Consider the following 23,467-nt stretch of genomic DNA (forward strand, 5'->3'; position numbering starts at 1 on the left):
GCATCTCTCTAATCAAAGGTGATTTATAGTATTTATTCATATAATTATAGATATCTTTAATTTCTTCCTCTGAAAATTGCCTGTTCATATTCTTTGACCATTTATCAACTGGGAAATGACTTGCAGTGTTGTACATTTGACTCAGTTCTCTATGTATTCTAGAAATGAGGCCTTTATCCCCTGTAAAAATTCTTTCCCAGTTTTCTGCTTTCCTCCTAATCTTGGGGGCAATAGGTTTTGTTGTGCAAAACCTCTTCAGTTTAAAGTAATCAAAATTATCCATCTTGTACTTCATAATGCTTTCTATGTCTTCTGTAGTCAAAAATTCTTCCCTTCTCTATAAATCTGATAAACTATTTTTCCCTTTATTGATGCTGATAAATCACATGCTAAAATTCATATTATTGATATAGATCTGTCTTTTCATCATCTATCAATACCTAAGAATTAATCTATTAAGATAATACACAGAGAAAACATTTTTAAATTATTGCATATTGAAGAAACAAAATGAAAGTCAAGAAAAAAGCATCTCTTTATTGTCTATTAAATGAACTTATCTTACTTAAAACATGACTATTCTTAACAAGAGTATAATCATGATAGCTTGTAGTGTCTATATTAACTCATGCACAGGAAACAGTAAAAATGAGTAAAACCTGTAACTTTTAGAAGCTAGAGAAATCAGTTTCCTTCTGAAGTCATTCATTCAGGTTGAATTTTATCACCAAAAGGTAGAATGGAAACATGGCAATCAAGGCAAAAGGGCTTACAAAAGTAGATAGGATACTCAGATACAAGAGCAATGCCTTTTTGCAGACATTGAAATATTCTGTTTTGCCCCAATCTTTGCTTATCATAACTTCAAAATGTTGTGAATCATTATTTATTGATTGGCTTAAGTGCACTTCTTTCAATGTGATAGCACTGCGTGATCCTATCTGTTCTCCAAAAGTCATGTAAGTGGATGCCTACCTAAAATCCCATCATTATTATTAATGTAATTAAATGTGTCATGCTTTGTATATATGAACAGTAATATAATGCCATTCTCTCCTAGATTTTGTTTGCTATAAAAATGAAGCCCATATTAAATTTAAAAAGGTTAAACAGCCATTAGGACTGATAGCTTTTAAAGAGCAACCATTTGCTATGACTCATACCTTGTTCATTTGTGCCATTTAGAAATTAAGTATTCTTAATTGATGTAATGTACCACAAGTTCCAAAGGTTCTCAGTGAAAGAGACATGTAATTCCACCATAATCTGAGTACAGTATTCTAATTGATTAATTGGGTTTGCTTGTAAGATTGTATAGGAGTTTTAGCTCTAAGAAGGTTATCCTTGCTCTATAGAACAATAAAAATGCTTGAGACTGCAATATAAAGTAATGGTTTCAGAATCTGGTGAAAATACACAGTATTGAAGACTTGACAATATGTCCAATGTCTTGGCAACACAGTAGATAGTACTTGACTTCACATGAGACTCTATGGAGAAAAAAGGTCTAAATTTTTTTCTAAAGACCAGTGTTTATTCTATTTGGTTTGGCACATTTTGTTTTCATTTATTGTCCTTGAAATTTCTGTTGTTTTTGTTTATTTCTTCCCCACCTCAAAGGCTTGCCAACCTATCAAGTTCCAAAACTATCCAGTCTGTGGCAGCTATAAAATACAGCAATTGTCCCAATGAGCTGAGAGTTAAGTGTGTCAATACATCTAAAATTAATGGGTTGTATGAGGGCAAAAACAGTCACCATGGGTCACCACATACACTGTTCAATTACTATCATAAATGATAATTTGTTGTATGCCTGTTATACCGAATTCATTACACTAAGGACTGGAGATGCAAAGTGCTATTAGAGACATAGATCTTGGCCTCAAGGAGCTTATAACTTAATTTGAGGTAATTAACACTTTATAATTGCTATTGTTCATCTTTTTTGAAGAGGATGAAGAACATCACAGGGTGATGTCTTGACCTGCACATGAATTAGGGGTAATCACCAAGCTTTCTTACAAAAGGAGAGATGTGTGAGGATATCCCCCTCTGTTCCTAAGATCAAGGTCTACAAATTTGGAATATTGAATATAAAGTCAGACTTTTTAATGTGTTAATTGTTTTTTTCTGATTTTTTTTACCTCAACATTATTACTTATAATTGATGGCTCCCTGCTTGGGGAGTGCTATAGAGGGAAATATAGGTATCATAAAAATGAAATCCATATTTGCATATATTTTAAAAGGCAAATACCAATAGTAGGTAGCATCGGGGCAAGATGGAGCAGGGGAAACATGTAATATATACATACATACAATAACATATCTCTATGTATATTTCTATCTCTCTACTCTTAGAGAGTTGTATATAAGCACTGAGAGATGATTTGCCCAGCATCAGATGATAAACACTTGTCAGAAGCGGTACCTGAATTTGAATCTTTCCAATTACAAGGCTTCGAACATGTTCAAAGCTCAGTGCCACATTGGACAACAATGGATAAATAGGAATAGTAGATGTCTCTAGGCTAAAAACTCAGTGACGTTAAGGGGACAATAATATTAGAAAGAGCTTATTTTATTTTAGTGGATTTTCAGATCCGAGACCGATTTCATTGAGATCAATTGCATCTGTCTCTTTAGGTAAAAAGAAATATCTTATAAAAATAATTTAAATTCTTTGCCTGGCAGATAAATGAGTTATGAAATATGGGAGATAACATTACAATAATTGCTAAACATTTCAGTATATTATGTGAATAATTATTATTATAACATAAAAACATTGATATGTTCTATGTAATAATAAAATAATTATAATAGCCAGCATTTATATAGTGCTGTAAGTTTTTTGAAGCACTTTATAAGTTATCTTATTAGGGATAGCAGCATAATTTTTTTTACAGAAAATTCTAGTAGATGACATATAGTTTTATAATCAAGGGAAAATGTGACAGAGAAAATTCAATAAGGAAAGACCTTCTAATGTGTTACATTTGAGCTATGAAGTATTTGTGGCATTTCCTGGTATATCAGGAGGTCAAAATCTTCTTAATGTTTACCTTTACAATGTCAAGTATTTAGAAGAGGAGGGATATTAAATTACTGCTATTTTTCATCTATTGAATGATACTTTTAGTGTGTTTTTTTCTTTTCCTGTTTCACAAGATATTAACATGTTACAGGTATGCTGAGAGAAAGAAAACATATTAATTACATCATTTGGCATCCACATTATTTTTTTAAACTCCATATATAGGCTGATTCCTAATAAAACATTTCCTTCATATTCAGAGTTTTTCCCCCACCTCTTCTTCATTTTTTCTCCTTGCCTTTCCTTTTTTTCTGCATTCTGACTTTGGGAAAAATTCATGTCTCCCTCTGTCTTCACAGCTTATTCCTAACAACGCCTGCCTTTCTGTGACACTGGCTCACAATTTGTATCACCCAATACACCAAGGGCCACAATTCATTTCAGTCATGGTTCAAAGCGATCCTGAAATAATCACAGAGTGACACTGTGAAATTACTGTAAAAAATGGTGCGGCAGTGTCATGACATTTTATAATTGAGACCTCTAGTACTCATAGCTCTATCAAAGCCCATAAGAAGGAGGGGAAAAATTGTGTTTTGACAGACGCAGCAGCTTGAGATGTGCAAGCCAGATTGTATAAACTCAGCCATGTAGAAAGTTATCGGATGTTCCAGTTTGTGCCCCCATGAAATTGGCACAAATCATCTGGATTTGACTTCAGGAAGGTGGTTAGGAGTAACATGAGAGAGCAAACGAGGAGGTAATGGCCACTCAGTGACTTAACCTATGTCAGAGGGTAGCTCTGGTGTCAGCAAAGAATCAAATAAAGATGAATGAGCTTATCACAGTGCCGTGCATTGCCTCATTGGGCCCAATTTCATTAAACAGAGAAACTGTTCATATAGAAAGATTAATAGAGCAGCCATATACAGTAGGGACTGTAAAAGTAAGGCAGATCAACTCACAAAAGGCCGAAGTGACAGCAAGAGATGGTTCCTGCTTAATGTTTGTTTGGTAAACGTAAGATTAAAAGACAAATGAAACAATAAAATTGCTTTAGGATCCCTCATAGTAAGTAAGAACTGATTCCAGGAAAGGGCATAAGGACCAGTATTCTCAGATCTTCACCTATCAGTGCTATGTGCTTATAGTTCAAAATTTTGATGGCATGAGGCTTTCGTTTCACATCATTTTAAACTTCAAATTCTGCATTACACCTTCTAGTGATGTAGTTCTCCAAAATGAAGGAATTTGTGTGACAAAAGACATACTGTGAATTGATTGATCTGTCTTAGAATACCAACACTTTCCACATGTCTATAATAATAATAATATTTTTATATAAGAGGAAAAGCCAATGCTGTGAATTGATTGATCTGTCTTAGAATACCAACACTTTCCACATGTCTATAACAGTAATAATAATATTTTTACATAGGAAGAAAAGTCAATGCCTTGAGAGAGCAGATAACTTGTCCAAGGTAATCACCACCTAATATAATAAGGGTAAATTGAGTCTTCTGTTTTAAGTACTACATGATAGGTACCTAATTAACTTCAGAAAATAAACTAATATCAGGTAAGTTAAACATTCTTAGGGTTTGGATGTTTAACCCATTATAGCTCGTAGGTCTTTTAACCTTAAAAAAAGTAATTTAAGTGTAGGGCTCTTTATAAGTATAGCCACTTTCAGATTTTAATCCAACTTCCTGTGGAACTGACTTGTAGGTCTATGCAACATAGCCCTATTTTGCCTTGACAAGCAAAGACTCCTTTTAAGTTTCTCTTTTTAAATTCAGTTCAACTTACATTTTTTATGCACCTAACACAAGCTAGTCATCTTGCTGTTCTGGGGAAAAGCACAACAGTCTCTGCCTTCAATGAGATTATATTCTGTTGGGGAAGAAACAGTCTGTGTACAGATAAGAAAATACAAAATATGTGTAAAGTAAATTCAAAATAATTTGTGTTGAGGAGGGAACTAATAATTGGAGAAATCATCAAATGCCTCTAAGGCAGGTGGTACAGGAGCTATTTCTTAAAGGTGGCAAGGGATTCCAAAAGGAGAACATTTTAGGCATGGAAAAGAGGTATTGTGAAAGGAAGGGGGGTGGGGGTGGAAGATGAAATAATAAGGGCAGTTTGTCTGAAGCATAAAGTTCCTGATGAGGATTAATCTGAAATCTGTAAAGATAGATTACAGTCAGACTATGAGAGCCTTTAAATGACAAGTTTATATTACATTCTAAAGGCACCAAGAAAAGTAAATTTCCTTGAGCAAGGGAATGGTGAGGTCATCTCAACAACTTTCATCCTCTGCTTTCCAAAAGATTACTTCTAAAGGGTGGTTGACTATATCCAAAGGATGACATATTCTTTGAAACCATAACCACACCACAGTATTTTGAAATATTCATGGCATAAAACAGACCAATCTAGAAAATCTCAATTGAATAAATGCCTTTCAGATTCTGCTTTGACAAGTCTAGAGAATACAACAAATCTAAACTGTGGTAAACAAAGTATTCTAGGAAGTTAACTTTTCTTTTAAATTCCTCTAGAATTTTTCTTTGAATATCTATTTTACTCAATAAAAGCACTCTTTTTTAAAAAAATAAAGTTTCTGGGAACCAATTAACCATATGTTTCATCAAAAAGAAACCCTCATAAATGATTGGCTATAAAAAGAAAGATCTTAAAGACTACAGTTCTGTACAAAGGCATATGCTTGCTAATAGCATTTCATTTTGTTTTGAAAAGGATTAGGATTCATACATGCTCTACACCCTATCCCTCCACATCTCCTCCTTAAGTACACAGAACTTTGTTCTCTGAGTCCCCAGTAAACACCTTTCTATAATATATATATAAAAAAGATGGGTGGAAAAAAATAGAAAAGTTCATTATGATTATGGAAACATATCAGATATCAGTACAAAGAAGAGCGAAGGTGAGATGATTCATTCAAGGATATAATCCCCTACACGAAAAGCAACAATTAAAGTCCTGACTGAGGCTTAGATCAATTGATGTGGTCCTTCCTTTCCACAATGGATGGCTCACCAAAAAACATTAAAAATCAGTGATTCTTCACTTGCTATGACACAAAATTCATCAGGTCACACTTTTTCTTTTTGAATTCAGTTAATGCACTGTTCACTTCTGCTTTAATTTGGGTCACATTTTGTTACTTAGTTTATAATGAGAAAAGAAACCTTTTGTAATAAGCTATCAGGTACCCCATTGAACCAATTCATGTTCAAATTCCTTTATGTTAATTATGTACCAAAAGCATGCACATCTGTCTGAAAAGGAAGCTAATTACTTCCTAAACTTCGTTTTACATGCCATTTGAAAATTGGGCAAACCTTGCCCAAGTCAGAATATAGTCTGGCAATAGAATTTTAACTGATAAAAATGCCATCCAATTTCAATTTTGAAGAAAATGAAATAAATGCATGTTAATAATATGCCCTCAGAGTTGGAATTAAAGACAATATTTTTGCTCAAGACTAGTCAGTCCATGTTTTAAATGTGTGTTCACATCTTTGTTGAATCTAGTTTTCGTTGGTGGGCATAGGTTGGTGATGTGAGAAAGGTATCATAGCAGTGATAGAAAGTAATAATAACAAAATGCATGAAATAAAATTCTTGGAATTCACCTTTTTGTGATGGATCAGATTTATATATTAACCATTCAAACATCATTTGAAGGGAACTAAAATAATGTTAAATTTTCAGTGTGAGATTTACACCCACCTTTGAAATCAGTTAACTTTAAAAAAAATCAGGGCAGGATTTATTGTTTCTTTGATTAGCTAAATTTAAGAAAATGATGGAGAACATGTTTGTGATGTAGATTAAACTTAAAAGAGTTTTATGGGTGTTATTTTCCCAGCATGAGAATACTTAAATATTTTCCAGTGTATCACTGGCTCCCTGCATCAAAGACTCCCCTTCTAACATCTTTCTCATGTTCGAAATCTCATCTTCAGTTATAGCTCTCATTTGTAGTAATGTATGATAGTTTAGAAAGTAAAACTTTTAGCAGGCTATTTTGCTCAGTGGATAGAACATGGGATCTGGGATCAGGAAAATCGGGGCTTGAATCCTGCCTTAGATACTTATGAATTTTATGTTCCTGGAAAAGTCCTTTATCCTCCCTCAGCCTCAGTTTCCTTTCCTGCAAAATAAAAATCTGATGAAAATAAATTCTATCATTATCCACAGTAACATCTATCTGGCAGGATGGTTGTTAAGGATCAAATGAGTTAACAAAACCTTTGCAAAAATTTAAGTCATCTAGAAGTGCTACCTATTATTATTAAATGCTTTTGTCACACCCATCCTGTGAGATATCACAGTTTTTTTTGTTCTTATTTTATAAATGAAGATTTAGAAATCCAGAGAGATTAAGTGCTTAGGCCAAAGCTACAAACCTAGTAAGAGTCAAAGCTGTGCAGAACTCAGGGCTCCTAATTCCAGGTTCAGTCCTCTTTCCACTGTGATACAGCAGTTCTTATGTATCATCATTGCTTAAAAGTTATACACCCCTGTGAAAGTTAACAGAACATGGCTGCAAGAGCTTTAATGTTCATAATATATGAATCTCTGAGGTGGAATTTGTTATGACAGCTCTGGAAGGAAAACCTTCTACAGAATTCAATCAACAACCATTTGTGAAATGTCTTCTACGTACAAGGCACTATTCTAGGCACTATGAATACATCAATGAAATAAAAAGTTATTTTCTTCAATATGCCATGGGGTAGAATGTGCATGGGATATATATTCTGGTGTTGTGGAAGATCAGTCAATCAATCAATACATGTTTATTAAGAGCCTACTTCGTACCGGGGACAGTGCTAAGAGCTGGAGAGTGCATAGTGCTCTTTGTAAGGAGAGTAGAATTAACCAGTGCCACAAAAGCTTCTGGGCATCCACCAAAGGGAAGCATTGGTATCTATTGGACATCGAGCAACCAGGAGCAGAAGAAAAGCCCAGGAGACATATTCCAGAGACACCAATGGCACTTGGTCCACTACACATTTTTTCTCTTGGACAGTCCTGGGTATGGTTAAGTTTGTTTTGTTTTGTTTTTTTTTCTTGATAGGGAGGTCTTTCAAGTGATTCTTCATGGATGATAGGTTTATTCTCAACAGGGCTATATTTCATATTTACCCAAACTGAAAACACATTTAAATAAGGAAAAGAAAAAGCTTAGAGTCAGCTAGGTAGTGCAGTGGATAGAACATTGGGTCTGGTATCAGGAAGGCTTGAGTTTAATCCAGTCCCGGACACTCACTACCTGTGTAACCTTAATCTTGGTCTCTCTCAGTTTCAACTGTAAAATATGGATAAGAATGGTATCTAACACTCAGAGCTGTGTAGATAAAAATCAAATAATATTCATATGACATCTGGCTGATTGTCACTTTATTGTAAACATTTAAAAATAACTAGTACTAAATGTTAACACAAATATTGATATATATCCTTTTATTTTTAAAAAATGATTTGGAAATTTGAGATTGTCATGCTGGAAATGATTTTGGAAGACAACCAAAAGACTTCCTTTTTATTTTATTTTTTTAAGAAATGTCTTCTCACCTTAAGATGAGAAGATGGAGTACCTTTTTACAATGGAAAGAATGCTGACTCTGGAGTGAGGGGACCTGAGTTCAAACCCTCCCTATAATGATTGCATGACCTTTGCCAGTGACTTAATGTCACTGGACCTCAATTTCTTCATCTGTCAAATGTTGGGGTTGACCTAGATAGAGTCTGAAATTACTATGAATCTGTCATCCCAAAATCCAGGTTAATTTCATAAACCATAGCATGCTAGAGAGTGACCTAAGCAAGGGTGCTGAGGTCCAGGGGCTTGGCACTTGTGCAAATTCATAGATCTAACACTAATGGCAGGCAGAAATGGGGCTAGAGCCCAAGTAGCCAACTCAGAATGCCCCTCAAATCACTTTCTCTGTTATAATATAATATCAATACTTTGACCACTGTAGTATTATTAAATTTCCTAAAGAAGGAGGAGGGTCAAAATTTTTTTAAGTGACAAGAAATCATTACCCCATGGGTGTCCCTTTCTAAAATGAGACAACTTTGTGCCCCATTGATTGTCTATGGTCCACAAGAATGATTATACTTTTGTTGAATGTGTGTAGAATTACATTTAAAATCCTTTGAGATTCTAAGTTCAGCTTTGAATGGATATGTATGTGTACGTGTGTGTGTGTTGTGTATTTCTTAAGATCCTAAAAAAGAAAATTAAAAGACTGCAAAAGAAAGCCTCTCTCCACTCTTTGAGCAACACTCCCCTCTATTGTAAACATTTAAAACCTCACCCCAAGTGGCCATTTTTTAAAAAAAACTTTTCTATCTTAATCCAGCATGTGAGGAAGTATTCCACACTGAGAGCAGAACTCTGATCAGACAAACAAGAGGATCTCTTGCTGAGAATGTTACCCTCAAGAAACACACTGGAGCCAAATTCTTGGCCCACAGTCACACCCATCTGTTGGAATGGCATTTTGCCCTCTCACAGGTTGGTCAGACCCCAGGGCAGAACTGTCAAATGAACAGTGTTTAGAGGAGCAGGTTCCATAACAAGGCAATATGATTTCTGCCACTTATTCTGATAACCCTTCTATTTTGGTAAAGCATCAGGATGCTCACTTCACTGGGTGGTCCATTTTTAAGTTCTTACACATCTAAGAGGGCCTTCTCCTTAAAAGGCCATTTTTAAATGGCACAGTAATCACAAGTGAAGGATCTATTTAACTATGGGACCATAAATCTCAAATTTCCAGTTACCAAGCCCTGGAAAATAAACACTTTGTGAAGCCACTTGTCTCTTTTAACATAAAGAAAACAATATAATTTAGCATTATAGGAGTTTAGCCCATTGATCCAGTGAAAGAAATGGGAGAACTGGTAAGGAGAACAATAATACATGCAAAGCAGGGAATGTAATTTTAAATGATATGATACCTCAGTTCAAGCACATCTTGGGAAAGATGAATAAAACTAATGAATATAATCCAGGATATTGTTAACATCCTGAAGTGGGTCAGGATTCTAAGTTATTTTTTTAAAATTTCCAAGCAATCCACAGTTTTAAGGCTGGCTTTAAGAGCTTCTCCCCTAAATTACAAAGTCAAGCTAGTTAGATTCAGAAATTTTGGTCAATATAGTGGCCTATTATGAAATTAATGAAGTGGAATGGAAAATTGCTGATTACTGGGCACAGAGTCAGAAGACTTGGGATCCAGCTATATGTGATCCTGGACAAGTCACATCAATCTATATTGGTAGAGGAATTTCTTCAATGAGATTTCCTCATACCAATAAAATCAAAAGTTTGGTCCAACTATATTTCACTTTCCAAAGGTCAAATCTCAAATTATATGCCAGGTCTTCTTTGGTTCTCCTTTTCCTACTCCTCTTTCTTCCTCTCTTTATTTTCCTCCTCTTCCTCTTTCTTCATCTCTGGCTATTTCCTTCCTTCCTTTCCTTTCTTTTTTTCTTTCTTTCCTGCTTTCTTTCTTTCTCCCTTCTTTCAGGGAAATGCAAATGGGAGCATGAAAAATTAGTACTTTGCAGAGGGAAAATGAAGCATTAATTTCCTTTCTATCTATCTGAGATTCTGTCCCCAAATCTCAGAAATTCACATCATTTTGAGTTTTCTTTAAAATTATCACATAGACAAAAGGAAATTGAAATCCATGGACACTGGGAAATATATGCTTACAAACAGTTGCTTTCTTAAAGGACCTCACTGCTCCTTTACCTTGATACTTTAAGGAGGTCTTAGAAAGTCAGGTTGAGGTAGGATTATTTTGTGATCTGGCTGTTTTGGTAATCTGTTATCTATATAAGCAGCACTTATATAAATACTCAAATGGTATGCAACTTCACTGTGGGCAGCTCCCTGCTACAAAGTATCATATTCCACATCTATAATTTAGTAAGTAAGCATTAGGGAGTTTCATGAGACTTGAAGAGTTTAAGTAACTTGCCTAGAACCACAGAGGTAGTAAGTGTCAGGGCAGTATTTGAATCTCGGTCTTTAGGTACCCTAAGTCTAGGAATCAAGCTGTTATCCCATAATATCTTCCTCCTATGCATATTCTTTGTTAGAATGCTTGATACTTTCTTTCCAAACTTTAGTTAAATCAGTTATTGAGAGGCACAGATTTCAGTACTTCTAACAGGAAAAAAAAAGCAACCAAAAAATGGATGTGTTCAATGTGATGAATTTAATTAGAACTAAAACATTTCCAGTCCTGGACAAGTGAATATTTTATCTTTATATTTGTGTTTCTTTAACATGAACAGATTCTAATTATGTCAGTAATAACCCTTTATTTTAGTATAGAATACTATTCTGCCTTGACAGATGCTTGAGGATTCTGGGATTCTAAGACTCTATCTGTTACCAAATGCAGGGCCATACCACAAGAATGCAAGGCCATGTTCATTTCACTGTACCATGTGATAGTTGTGCCTCACAGCCCTACCCAACATTGGTGCAGTGTTTGCTCTCTAACCACCTGATAATTGCTGTCTGTTTAATGGAGGTGATTCATCCACCCAGCTCTCCTGGCTGGTGCTTTAATTAGACAATTCCGTGCTGTTGTGTTGAGTTTCTTCTTAGCCCCATTCTATTCTACAATTTAAGTGGTGCTAGCAATAAACATGTTTAAATAGAGTTGCTGCTCTCAGGTTCACTGAGCGTGGACAAGTTTTATTTTTCTTAAGACAGGAAATGGTGTTAAATTGGTTTATTTATATGTGGTTGTGGCTAGCATGGAATATGTTCCTTAGACCAAGTCCCCAGTAGGGGTAGCAGGCAGCATCAAGGATTCTTTTGCTAAACTGAGGTGTGAAATCATATTAACTAGGCTTACCATGTATGCATTTTATTATAAAACTCAGATGTATGTACTATGATAGCATGAAAGAAAATAGCTACCATTTGCCATTTAGAATGCTCATCTTTTCTATCTGTGGTAAAAAACAAACTTGTGAAGTCTTGATGGGAGAGAATGGAGCAAGGGGTCATTGAGACAGCAATAGAGTTGGAGTCAGGAAGACTTGAGTTCATATCCTGCCTCTCACACTTGCTTGTTTTATGACTATGAACACATCATAGACTTTTTGTTCCTCAGTTCCCTCAACTTTAAAATGGGGATAACATCTACAATTTCTGGCCCACAGGATTGTTCTGAATTTTCTATGAGATAATGCATGAATAAAGCTTTGCAATCTTAAAGGACTACACAAATACTTTATATTTTAAAGCTGTTGAACAGGCAGGGTGATCTCTATTTATCTATAAATATTCAAGAGATGAGATTTGTTGAATTTTAGGATGTTTAGATTTAGAATGAATGATAGAGACCTCCTTGTCTGTACTTATTTTAAAAATGAGGAAACTAAGGACCAAAGAATTGCTAGAAATTTAAAAGAAAGAAGCAAATGAAGGAAGAAAGAAAGAAAGAAGGAATGAAGGAAGAAAGAAAGGAAGAAAGAGAGAGAGAGAAAGAGGGAAGGAAGGGAGGAAGGGTGGGAGGGAGAAAGTATGGAAGAATTTGCATATGTTTTCAAGGTTACTTAGTGGTAGAACTGGTACTGAAACTCAAGTCTCCTGACTCCTGGTCCAACCATCTCTCAACTACCCCCATCATCTCATCTGACAAATGCTAGTTTTAGGCAAAATTCAAGAGCTCACTGCTAAGAATATAAATATTTTTATTCTTAATGGAGTGGTATTATAAAACCACATAAGAGATTAATTATCTAGTGTTCTCAAAGGGCTACCTGTTAATATTGATAATACTTTATTAATGAGTCTATTTGCAGAGATGGAATAATAGATGATAGATTTAGAATTATAAAGGGTATCAGAGGGCACATAGTCCAAACCCTTTATGTTTTAGACAAAGAAATCTGAGGTTCAGAGAAGTTGGGATTAGATCAATTTCACAATGATGATATATAATATAGGCAGCTACACTGGCACAGAGAATAGAGTGCTGAGCCTGGAGTCAAGAAGACCAGAGTTCAAATCCAGCCTCAACCATTTATCATGTGTGACTCTGGGCAAGTTGTTGAACCTGTTGGCCTCAATTTCTGCATCTGTAAAGTAGAAATAATAATAGCACCAGCCTCCCAGGATGGATATGGGGATCATATGTGAGAATAATTGTAAAGTGCCTAGCACATAGCAAATACTATATCAATATTAGTTATTACTATTATCATATGCAGAATTTGAACCTCTTTCCTCTGATTTCAAATCTAGCACTCATCACATTGTATCATGATACCTGTCTTCCTTTTACTTAGATTGTGTACATTTGGAAGATCAGAGATTTAGAGCCAGAAATGCACTTAGTGGCTATTTCATCTGAAGCCTTCATTTTGCATACAAGAAAACTGAGGCACAAGACAGTTAAATAACTTTCCTGAGCTCCAAAAGATAGCAAATGGCAGAAGCCAGGTTGACCTGAAAACCTGTTATCTATCCATTGCATGTGGCTCTTTTTCCTCTTACTATTCGAATAGGAAAAATAGTGAACATTTCACTGTGCTACATTATGTTCACTCAAAAATTACTTTAAGGTCTTGCTATTTTCCTGTTACAGTGACTCCTGAATTTCTTCCTTGCCTTGGAATTTATCTTCTCTATGCAGGATGAGACAAAGTCATACGAAGCCCATAAAGGCTCATTTAGATACTAAAATCAAACACTATACCAAATAGGCCAGCTTGTAATGTGTTTGCAAACACCCCTTAAAATGTCATTACAATGTAGAAGGATTAAAAACATCAAATCATGTGGTGACCTTTCAGCAGTGGAAGAAAATTTTAACCCTGAAGCAAAATTTACCATTGAGAGTTCACCGTCTCTTAATTTAGTGTACTCTTTACCCTCCTGCAAAATGCAGACTTATATTTTCTCTAATTTTTGTGACTGCCAAATTAATTGTGGTAGAGTAATTTAAAATTGCATATTCCAAATCCAAATCATGCGGGTTAAATTTTGAATCTCTGCTAGTATTTCTTCATTACACACTGAGCTATCTAAGGCTCAGCATGCCTGACTCCAATAATATGGCAGGGGTTTGTGCTCAATGAGGCTCTAGCTGAGGAGGATGTCATAGCAAATGGATAAGTAAAGTGATATTTAAAATATATTAACCGCAGATAACCCTATGTTTTTTGTGGACTCACGAGGTGATACACAACTTTCAGAAATGAGCAGTTAACCAAGTTCGATGTGTTCCTGTAGAGAGACGGTATTTATTTGTTTTTTTTTCTCAAATTTTTTTGTGCAGATATCTGAGATCCAGGAAGGTTGCAGGAGTGGAAACAAATTCAAATTTCAAAAAAGGAAAAAGAGCAAGGACAAGGAGAACTCCCCAAACAATGCCTCTTCTTGTGACAGCAACTCTCTCTTAACAGCCTCAAGTGTTTAACATATTGAAACAGTTCATCTTCCTTCAATGAACTTTAATAACTCTGCCAGGTAAGAAGCTATGCTCAATACTTCTTCATGTTGTCTTTTCCCCTCAACATATCTATACTGATCTCCTCATCTGGTCAACTTTACAGCTTCGGTGTTTGGAGACCAGTGAGCACGGTTATTACCATCATCAATAACCTGTCCTACGTTGTCCTCTTCATTTCTCATGCCTTCTCTTTCCCCTTCAAAATCTAATAAGGGGCCTGGGCCATGATCGCTGATCAATACAAGGGGGCACCTGTTCACTTTACTCAACACTCTCTGCTAAAATAACATGACAAGGGGGCACAAATATGATTTTGGTGACTTCTTGTCGAGCAACAAAAAGCCTATCTCGAAAGTTTCCCTTTGGGGCAGATGTACTCTAGATAACCAGTTTTTACACTGAAGACTAATCTCCTTCTTCTGTTCACTAGCTATGATAATTTTTCTTTTTTAAAGATACAAACTTTATTTGCTCTCCTACCAACCAAGAAATTGGGGATTTTTTTTCCTATTTTTATGGCTCTAAATATGAATAGATTAACCTAAAAAAAGTTAACAATAGTTTTCTATTATACTTAAAATACTTAAAAAGCCTACCTAAAAAGCATATATATTTAAAAGACACAGTTTTATATCCCTCCTAGGTACTAGTATTGAAACAACTAGCATTGAACAACATATTTTATTAGGATAAATGTGCTACAAATCTGATGATCATTAAGCTATTTGTAAAGTACTATAGTGACACACACGTGTACATGCATACCCACACATATAACAATTTTCAGTGATCACTAAGTAAAATAAGAGTTTCACTTTAGTATGTTAAAATATTAACTTTCTTATGTTTATAAAAAATACAACAAATTTCTAACCACTACTGACCAACTTAAAAATGTCATTTTCAGAGGAAATGCTTAAAAAAAGTATAATGAGCAAAAATACTTTGACTCCAATTTTTAGGAGCATATTTAAGTTAATGATAAAACATGATGACTAAACTGATGTCAAATTGCAATCACTTTCTTTGAAGGGCTGGGAAGATATGTAATGAGAAATTTAAGGAGGTTTTCGAGTTGGGTATTATATTAAACAGCTCTATATTTTTAAGTCTTTAGAAAAATGATTTAAGATGTCTCTATCTAAAAATGAATGCATAGTGATACACATTTGAATATAGCTTTATAATTTTGCTAATATTCCATCATTCATATTTCAGTTTAATTTTTATCACTATCAAACAGAAAGGGGAGGATCCAATTGCATAGTAGATGGATAGCAAAAACTCCCTCTTATAACTTTTCAAATGATATGAATCCACAGTAGTTTTTATTTTTATTTTTTTCCAACAAATAATGCCTATTTGAAAATAAAGCTTGCAATAAGGCAGAAAGCCAGTGTTGCTCAAACAAGATATTTTATTTTTATTTAGCAAGGTATTGCCTTGAGATCTCCACAGTATCCTCATTATGCCTTCCGTGCTTAAGAAAAGGTTAAATTTTGTCTTTTGATTTTTTTAGTTGTGAAGAACCTTTTTGTCTTGTTCTGGCTCCAGCTGGCCCTGACCCTTGTCTGATCTGCACACATTGTGAAAGGAATCACAGTAGCAAGAGGGATAGAAAATGCAGGCAACCCATAAGCTAGAAAACACTAAATGACTGAAAAGGAAGGACATTATCATCATAGGCATACTTCTTTAGCAGTTTGTTAGGTTTAACCAACTGGGCAACAATTAGAGAGAAATATAAGGGAAAATGAGAACTGCTTTAATTTTTTATTCAGGTAATAGAATTATCAGTTCCCTAGGTTCCCACCATTTGGAACAGAATGCTAAGTAGCATAGTTAAGTCTACCACACTACTTCAATTAAATAACACTAATTCATCACAGTACTATTATCAACATATTGAAATAAAATCACTGTTCGTAAGTCCTATTATACATGTTCTTTATTCTGCAGATCACAGAAATAAAGAAAAAGAAGATTAATAGTGGGGTCTTCATCTGCCCTCTTCATGGACTGAAAGGTACGAGTAATAATAAAAATGTCCTAATTTTAAAAATAACAGCCACTTCCGGAGTTTACGAATTTTGGTCCTTGATTTAGTGTCCATGTATAGAATTCAAAATGTTGCAGATAAAGTGTAGTTGCTTCCAGAATAAAGCACAGGACTCACATCCTTTGTCTGAGTTACGTGGATATATTCATAAAATTGAGAGTTGAATAGGCAGAGAAGATGAGTATTTTTTTAGCTAAGAAAGATTTATGAATGATCTAAATATGCTACAGAGAATTTTCTTGTAGGGTTCACACAGAATATCTTCTTTTACTTTGTTTCCCTTGTAATTTTGTGTTTTTATTTTTATATACAGTTATATATTTTCTAATATAGTATGATCGGTCCACCATTATCAACAAATATATTGAGGGTACAATGTATGTTTGCAGTCAACTTTCCATGCAGACAAGTGAGCAGAAAACTCAGAACTGTGAGGAGCATTACAAATGGAAATATGAACCATTCTGCTCACCGTTTGATTTTAACATAGCAGCACCAGGCTTTTATGACGCACAATTGTCTTGTTCCAATAGACCTTTCACTGGACCACATTTGAAAAGATTATAAATAGCTTTTTAAACTACTCTGTAGGTCAGATTGGGGTCAGGCCCCTCCAACGGTTTTGGATGTGATAGTGAAACCACAGCTATTCAGAGTTTGTGTCTATGAGGAGAAACATTCTGTGGAAAGAATTACCTATCTACTTCAGTACAATAGGAATAGTTTGGGACATCCCGAAGAAAATGTGCCTAACTAAATCAATGGCAGAACAGCCTCAGACACAGTCTGCTCTATCGCATGTGTTATCTGAAAACAATTTTGTTCTGATAACTTCATTAGAGGCTGAGTCTTTAATATGCATGTGGTCATTTATGCAGACCAGTCTCCCAGTAAAGAGCTGAGTTAAACTGTACAAATGCAAGGTCTGAATTAGAATGTTCGACTTTGTCTCAAGTATGTGGAAGAAAATTAAACTGATAACAAGAAAATGCTTGTCCATGTATATATTATAACTATGAGAAGTTACATTTCTATCTCATTCTGTAACCTTATACATTTTGGGAGTCCCTGCTTAGCTTTTTCCCCACCAAACCTAAGACCAGAGTTTTCATCGTAGAAAGGGAGAAAAATAAATTTATCTAATAAAAATTTGTAATAATTTATTTTTCCAAAATAATACTGTGTACAAAATAGTAGAAAATGCAGGTTATATATGTTTTTCAATTTGTGCAGCATATTCATACCTACCATTAAAGGAAATAGTAGGGAAATAAAAATAAAAAGAGATGGTAACTTTACCCAAGCACACTTTACACAATCACAAGAATAAACACCTTAAAAATTCCATATTCAACCTTCAAAGTAATTGTGCTCTCCTCTCTTAAAAAGCTTTTATGTGGGAATATAATAAAGTTACTACTAAGGGCCAATATTTGAGATTTATTGAAGCTGCCTCTGTTCTAAAAAGCCATTAGTATTTCCCAAGATTAATTTTATAGAACAAGTTTTGGCAAGTGGTAAACTGGTTTGATCACATTAGAATGGGCATTGTGTCAAAAAAGAGGAAACTGAGAAAGGAAATGTTTTTATCCTAGAGTGAATGTTATTCCCTTTCTTCTTTCTAAGATATGGTTTGTATAATTTTATATTTATCCATAAAGTATTTCAAAGAACCTGCAAAGAACTTCCACTACATTAAATTTGATTTTAATCTTACCTTAATCCTTAAAGCTTGAATTAGTCAGTAACCAAAATAATGCTACATAGAGATAGTTTTATTCTATTTTTTCAATATTTTGATTATACTTTCCCTTCTTCCTCCCCACTGGCCATCATTTTCCTTTCCTTTGCAACTCCCTGATAATTCTTATTGACTGCAGTGACACCTACTGATAGCAGAATTGTTCTTTTGTAGGTGAACACAACCCACCTGACTTTTTGGCATGCTGTGAAATTTTAGTTAGGTAAGGTTCCCAGTGAAATTATAACTTTTTCCTAAGATTCAGTGAGCAATAACTAAATGAGGTACTGAAAACTGGGGGATAGAAAGCTTACAAATTATATTAATGTGTTTCCAATTATTTGAGCTCGGGGCTATATGAACATGTAAAAATTCACAAAAATATCTACCTCCACCTGAAGAATTCATGTCAGCGTCTCATTGCAGAAGCTGGTGATTGCTTTCTCTAGCCTTCCTTAGCAATCAGAGCTTTACTTCCTATAAGTATCACTAGTAAAAGAGGCGGTGATGTAAACTACTACCTGATTAACAAAATAATTATTCCAAGTGACACCACATTCAGCATAGAGTTAAGTAGTTTTTACAAAATAATGTTAATTTCCCACTCTTAGAACATCTGTGGCCCATTCACAAAACTGCTAAACAAAGACAATATTATTTTGAGTCACAGTCTCTGCTACCTTCCTGACTTTGGGAAAATGATGGCAAATGCCTAAATTTAAGACAGTGACTCCCAAGGCACTCATTCTCTCTATTCTGGCCAATAAGCAAAAATGTGCCTGAAGTCAGTTTTTCTTCTTCACTGCTCCATACCGTAAGAATACAGCTTACTTTTTATTTTGTTTTGTTTTCTAGGTTATCAAGAATCACACACACACACACACACACACACACACACACACACACACCATTTCTCCTCCAAATGCTTAACTTGCTATAGTGAATGCAGGTGCTTAGTCATGTATTTTCCACTCCGATTTTAATACCATTACCTGTTGGCCAAATAACTAGGTATTTGACCAATGCCTTTTGCCATTAAGAAACCAACCTGCTCAGAATAGAGTTGATTTCATTTCCACTCTGGTAATCAGCTAAGTGTTTACAAATTCTAATTCTAAAGGCATGCAATAAGAACCTGGTTATTTTCAAGTGTAACCTAATTTTCCAACAGATGCTTGGTAAATACAGATAGTTACATATATATGTTTGATTTATATAGCAAATTCTATGCATATATCATTCTAGTCCATATAAACAGAAGCTCTAAACATAATTTAAGTAAATAATACAAACTTAATCGCCCTTCCCCCACCACACAATGGCAACTATTTTTGCACATGAGGGAACTCATCTCTGCTATCTCTCAAATGATATAACTTAACTTTGAATGGATACTCTTAAAATCTGGCAATAGAAAACAAGTGCAAGGCATCCATTAACTCAAACTCCAAAGTTAAGAATAAAAAAATAAAAAGTTGTGCTCAGAGAATCCAATTACTGTGTTTGTTACTCACTAGTGCCACCACATGGAGTAATATTTAAATATAATTCAAGGGTTTCCTATTCAAGAAGCTCTCTTAAATAATACTTCGTATACTTCAATAAGACAGCAAAGGGAGATATCTAATCTCTCTACTATGAGAAGTTCGGACTGTTTCCTTGTGAAAATGGAGATGTCTCATTTCTAAGAGCATGAATGCACCGTAGTAAAAACTGAACAGACAAACTGCTTTATTCCATCAATTAAAAACAAAAAAACCCCAGCCATTTGGTAAAAGGATGCATTACACATTTTCTATTTAAATCAGTTTATAAGAAGCAGATGTTAAGTTTTCTTTGGTAAGAAAAAAGGGGGTTATAAATGAATTAAAGTGATTTCTCCGGAAGTTTCCTGCTCTTCTTGATTCCTGAATGCATTCAAATTTCTTAAAAAGGAAAATAATTGTGTAGGCTTTTTTTTTCATTAAAACAAACTTTTTAAGGAGTCTATTTAAAAAAAAATATTAGTCACTCTGGAAACTAATTTATACTAGATACCTATTCTGGAAACATAAATGCAACTGTTTCCCACATCTTACGAAATGTACAGTAATCTTTTTGAATTGAAATCCTTGTGTGTGAAATGCTCAGCAGAAAGATTTAGTGCTGCCCTCTCCCCAAAACTACTGTGGTTTTCATTTTCCTGATCTCAGTCTATTGACTATAAAGAATGTATTATTGTATATGAGCAGGTTTAGAAGAATTTTGTCTTCCAAGGAGGTTGACATAGTTTGTAGTGACATTTAAACAACATGTAAGCTCCTGCCAGGAAGCTATCATGTTTCTAAAAATCCCTCTTCCCTCCTCTCTAATTCTGCACCCCGACTCTGCTCACAACATTTAAGGTATTTTCCTTTGTAATTGTCTTTAGAAGAGCTTTAATTAAATGCTCAAGCTAGATAGTCTCACTGGAGTCTTTCATACTCAAACATTTTTTAAAGAGCAGGGCTTAAGAGTTAGAGCTCAGACTCAGTGTCGGAATGCTGTCTCTCAAATGGCTCCATTGAACTCATCCTTAACGATCTACTCTCAGTTACCTAACTTCAACACTATTTTTTCCTGAGACTGCATTAATGAATCCAATAAATAAAGCATTGTATCACCCATCCAGGATAGACATTAATTTTAGAACAAAACATTAATCAATTTAAATTTATGTACTAATGCAGACACAATCAATTTGAACTTCTTATGACAATTAACAAAGCTTTTGCTACATCCCTAAAACACACTGACCCATCAATTATGGTTTGCATCAAGCTAATGCTAATGGCACCTCCTTCTTCCTTAGGCTGTCAGCAGCCCACCTGATTGGTCAATTTGAATGCAGCAGATCAATTAATATAAATTATACATGCGTGGAAAGATGGGTTAATATCATAAGTTCATTTAATTAATTGTGTTTGATTAAATGAGGTACTTTCATTAGCCCACTTAGCCATGAACCATATATACATCATCATAATCCTTTTACAAGCTCAGCCGCCCAGACACAGGCCTGACATTGGGAGCATATTCAAATTACCAGCCGCAGCCATGCAAACCTCCCTGCATAATTAACAACTAAACGAGCTGCAGTCACTTAAGCTGAAAAGAAAACTGTTCACATCAACCTCTCTGATACTGTTTAAATTGAAGATGTCATGGGTAAAACAAAGGTGAACAGACAATGGTAATTAAAAATTAAAAAAGGACAAGGGGGATTTGCTACTAATGGAAGCAAAGTGAAAAGAGGGCTAAGGGTCTGGTTCTTTAAAAGAAAAAAAAGTTATGTGGGTTTTAGGTAATACTCATACTGACCCTTTCAGGACTGAGATGGGTTGAGTATTGAATACTTGATTAAAAGGGGGGAAGGATAACTCATGTGGGTATCTAAATGTGGAAGAGATTATAAGCAAACAGACATCAAGAGTAAATGAAATTGTAACATGACCACTTACAAAATAGCATACCTAACACTTTGCCTATCCTCTATAAAGAAAGTAAGTTATTTCTATGGGGAACATGGTGTCCTATCCAATTCACTGCTGTCTAAAGACCTGCCATGTTTTCAGCCTTATGTACCAACATCAGGTGTCAAACAGTGTTCTGGAAAGGAGCTGGCCTCCTCCTCCATCGCTCATCTAGCTCCTCTGGATGGTATTCATTAAATGGATTTTCCTCCAAATGACATGACAGAACCTTGACATAAAATATATGGATGCCTGATGGAAGTTATTCATTCCTTACTGGTTCAATGCACATCCTTCCAGGGATGGTTTTAATTCACACTAGTTCCCGAAGAGTAACAAACAACACAGCTACATCTCAGAGACAGATCCTAATGTGTACAAAACACCAAAGAGAAGTTGCAGCATTTGAAAGGGCTACATCAGAGTCACTTATGTTGTGTCTATACAAACAAACTGAAGAGGACTTGCTGGGCAACTTTTCGTAGAATTCAACATGCGGCAAAAATATTTTCCCTTGAAATTAAGATCAAAGAGACTTGATTGTAATTATGCAAATAATTGCCTCAAAACCTCATTTTACTAAAGTACATAGACAAAGACATTCTCAGTATGAAAAGCAACAGAGCTATACTATAAGTTTTATCAACTGGAATGAGTAAGAAATATAAGTAATTATTAGTGCGATATCAAAGGAAAATAATGATGCATCATAGGAAACTATAAAAGTTTAAAATGAAGATTTATGTAGATCCATAATGTAAAAGTATTTCATCAATGCAAGGAACTAGAGGGGAATTACTGATGAAAATGGCAACATGTCAACAAATTATAGTTTTACAGAGCAACTGACTGGTGGATAGATATATAGAACCTGAACTCAGGGCTTTCCATTAGAAGTTTGCAGCCTGGATTGTCACACTAGAAAGAAAATTCCTATTCTGTTTCTTGCAACAACTATTGAACAACAACAACAAGTATCGTAGTTCTATTACTGCAAAGGAAAATGTTACTTTGATACTTTAAGATATTTTGTTGGTTTGAGTATTATTTCCAATGATACACATGGCAACCCATTCATGCCTTAGTTTTTGTGAGTTGCTATGGCTGAATAATTATCTCAATATCCCATCACAGCAAATAATCACAACAATGATCATCACACGTCTCCTTAAACTACTCTGTCAATCCTCATGTGAAAGATGTATATTCTGTAACTCATCCTGTACTAGAACCTTCTTCTGATCTGTAGGACATTCTTTTTGCTCCATTGCCTTCTACAATATGATGTGATCTTCTTGCCAGAACGAGTCACAAGACAAGGATGTTATTGGAGAATAAAGGATATAAATGAAAATACTCAGAAAAATTTCTTGTAAGTAACTGATTCCACAGAAGAAGAAAAAAAGTCTATGCTGCAACATGAAGATGCAGAAAGGCAATATCTGAAAAGAGTTATTCTCTGCTTACTTCTTATTCTTCTGATTAATAATAGGTTGGGATTATTATTATCCTTATTCATGAGCTTAATCTCTCAAAGAACTTTTTTGAGGTAAAACTTAGATGCTCTCCATTGTAGCCATCATTTTTGTCTTAGTATAAATAAAAATC

Source organism: Notamacropus eugenii, chromosome 4 (assembly GCF_028372415.1).
Source record: "Notamacropus eugenii isolate mMacEug1 chromosome 4, mMacEug1.pri_v2, whole genome shotgun sequence".
Classification (NCBI taxonomy): domain Eukaryota; kingdom Metazoa; phylum Chordata; class Mammalia; order Diprotodontia; family Macropodidae; genus Notamacropus; species Notamacropus eugenii.